Consider the following 3274-nt stretch of genomic DNA (forward strand, 5'->3'; position numbering starts at 1 on the left):
ACTTGTCTGTTCCCCTTCCCCCAATTCCCCAGCACTGTTCCCATCCCCCAATTCCCCAATTAAAAAAAAAATAAATCTGAGGCAGTGTAGTGATATAGGCAGAAGAAGGGGAGAGTGTCACAAGCAAGATGGGCATTATCAGTGGGTAGAAGCTCACTGAGAGGGCTCGTAATACAGGAGGGAGGGGAGACTATTAGGTTGGACAACATGGAAGATGCAAGGTGGCCTCAATGAGAGCAGTTTCAGCAAGACGGTAGGACTGGAGTGGGAGGTGAGGAAGTGGAAATAGCTAACATCAACGATAAGTCTTTAAAGAAATTTCAGAAGAATTGGGGAGGAAACTGGGTAGCAGCAGGGAAGTCTATTGGCTGGGTGCTGTAACTGGGAAATGTGTGTAGGAGAAGTTACTGTCTGGGAGTCAATTAGAATAAGTTCTAATCCTTTTTCTGCCGTTAACCAGCTGAGGGGCTCTAAGTACATCAGTTCCCTCTTTGGGCATTGATTTCCTCATTTGTCAAATCAAATATCTCTCAAATCCCTTCTGACTCAGAAAGGATGTGTTCTATGGAGATGTTGAAGCTGACACAGAAGGAACAGTGAATGGGGAAAGTAAGGTCCTGGAGAAAAAGGTGTAAGTCCTTAGGGGGCAGTAAAAGGGAACCTATTTCCAAGTATGGTAGGAAGGATTAAATAAGATAAGGTGTGCAAAGCACTTAGCACAGTGCTTGATGTAATACTAAGAATACAGCACATTTTTATTTATTACTAGAAATAATAGAGGTTGTATTAGGAGCAGAAACATGATCTACTGCACACACGAGAGAGTACCGTTTGGAGATGAAGAAGGAAGAAGTGGGGAGGGGTCAGGCAGTGCCTGGAGTGGCCGTGAAGACCACACTAGAGGCTACTTTAGGAATGAAGTGTGGTTATGGGCCTTATGACGTCAGCTCGGAGCTGGTAGATTAGACAATGTGAGGGTCCACAAAGACGGGAAGACATTTGACTTTTAAAGATGCTCCCTATTCCATATAAAAGTAAGGTAGTTATGAAAATTGCTGAGAATAGCCAAGACCACCTCAAAGAAGAACAAAGTTGGAGGACTTAGTCAACCACTTATCAAGATAAATTATAAAGCGACAGTAGTGAAGACAGTCTGGTATTGACACAATAGACAAACTGGTGGAACAGAGTAGAGAGTCTAGAAGTAGATCCATGCATACATATATAGGCATTGGATTTATGAAAAAGATGGCACTTCGGAGCAGTGAGGAAAGGACAATCTTATCAATAAGTGGTGCTGTATCAGATGGATATCCAAATGGAAGACTAAGAATAAAGCTCAACCCCTGCCTCATATCATAGGAAAAAAATCATTCCTGTGTGGTCTGTAGAATATAGATGAAAGCTTTTAGAAGATAATATAGGACAATAGCTTTTTCACCTTGCCCTAGGCAAATACTCTTAAATAGGACACAGAAAGTACTAATCATAAAAAGAGTATCTCTATATTGAATTTTATTAAAATTACAAATATTAATTCATCAAAAGATACCATTAAGAAAGTAAAAGAAAAAAAGGTCAAGTTACAGAATGAGAAAAGATATTCACAACACATATAACAGATAAAAGGCCCAAATTCAGAGTATATAAAAAACTTTTACAAAAGAAAAGACCACTCAATTGGAAATAAATGGGTTAAATACCTGAATAGGTCCCTCACAAAAAATAGAATGACCAATGAACACATGAAAAGGTGCTCAACTAGTCATCAGGGAAATACCAATGAAAATCATAATGTGATGTTGCAAAACACCCACAAGAATGAAAATAATTAAAATGACAAATAATACCAAGTGTTCGTGAGGCTATAGAACAACTAGAACACAGACTCTGCCAGTAGGAATTTAAAGTGATACAGCCAGTTGGGATAAAGTCTGGCATATCTCCTAAACCTAAACAGTGTGTCCAAAACCTGTCAAATCCAAGACTGGCCCAGAGATGCTTCTGGAAGTAACATCACGATGGCTGCCCAAGGAGAACCCCAAGTTCAGTTCAAACTTGTATTGGCTGGTGATGGGGGGACTGGAAAAACTACATTTGTGAAATATCACCTGACTGGTGAATTTGAGAAGTATGTAGCTACCATAGGTATTGAGGTCCATCCCTCATGTTCCATACCAACAGAGGACCTACTAAGTTCAATGTGTGGGATGCAGCTGGCCAGGAGAAACTGGGTGGACTGAGAGATGGCTATTACATCCAAGCCCAGTGCGCCATTATAAGGTTTTTTCAATGTAACTTCAAGAGCTACTTACAAGAGTGTGCCTAACTGGCATAGAGATCTGGTACAAGTATGTGAAAACATTCCCATCATGCTGTGTGGCAACAAAGTAGATAGGAAGGAAGGAAAGTGAAGGCAAAATCAACTGTCTCTCACTGAAAAAAGCATCTTCAGGACTATGACATCTCTGCCTAACTACAACTTAGAAAAGCTCTTCCTCTGGCTTTCTAGAAAACTCATCAGAGACCCTAACTTGGAGCTCATCGCCATGCCTTCTCTCGCCCCACCAGAGACTGTCATGGATCCCACTTTGGCCGCACAATATGAGCACGACCTAGAGGCTGCTCAGACAACTGCTCGCATCCAGATCAGGATGACGGCCTGTGAAAGTGAAGCTGGGGCCCACCGTCAGAAGTCTAGTTTTATAGGCAACTGTCCTGGATGTCACTGATCCAGCGTGTTTGCCACTTCATTACATAGCTAAGCAGAACATGTGCTTCATCTCTGGAATGCTGAAGGAGATGGATGGGCTTCGGAGCAAGTGTGGCAGGTAAAAAATACTTTTGTTTTTTGGACCTGCATATTTAGCTGTTTTGGAATGCAGTTGTTTCCTTATTGAGTTTCAAATATAAGACTGCCACAGTCACATAAAAAAAATCTGTCAAATCCATTTTTGGGTATATATCTGACATGCACACAAAAAAATGTCCATTGCGGCATTATTCATAATAGCTTCAAGATAGAAACAACCCAAATGTCCATCAGGAGTAGAACAGATAAATACACCGTGGTATATTCATAGAATAGAGCACTGTACTTGTGAAATAAGTTAACCACGACTACACATGACGTTGATGAATCTCACACATATAATGGGAAATGAGAGAAGCTAGCTACAAGAGAACACATATATATATATTTTTAAGATTTTATTGGGGAATTGGAGGAAGGGGAACAGACAAGTTGCTATCCTTTTGTTCTTCAGTCTAGTTG

At 40.7% G+C, this 3274-nt stretch overlaps 1 pseudogene; it reads left to right on the forward strand.

Moving 5' to 3' along the window:
* The first annotated feature begins 2021 nt into the window (after positions 1 to 2021).
* Positions 2022 to 2668, forward strand: LOC109381111 (GTP-binding nuclear protein Ran-like; annotated as a pseudogene).
* The last annotated feature ends 606 nt before the right edge of the window (positions 2669 to 3274 follow it).

This window comes from Hipposideros armiger, unplaced genomic scaffold (assembly GCF_001890085.2).
Source record: "Hipposideros armiger isolate ML-2016 unplaced genomic scaffold, ASM189008v1 scaffold_44, whole genome shotgun sequence".
NCBI classification, from domain to species: Eukaryota; Metazoa; Chordata; class Mammalia; order Chiroptera; family Hipposideridae; genus Hipposideros; species Hipposideros armiger.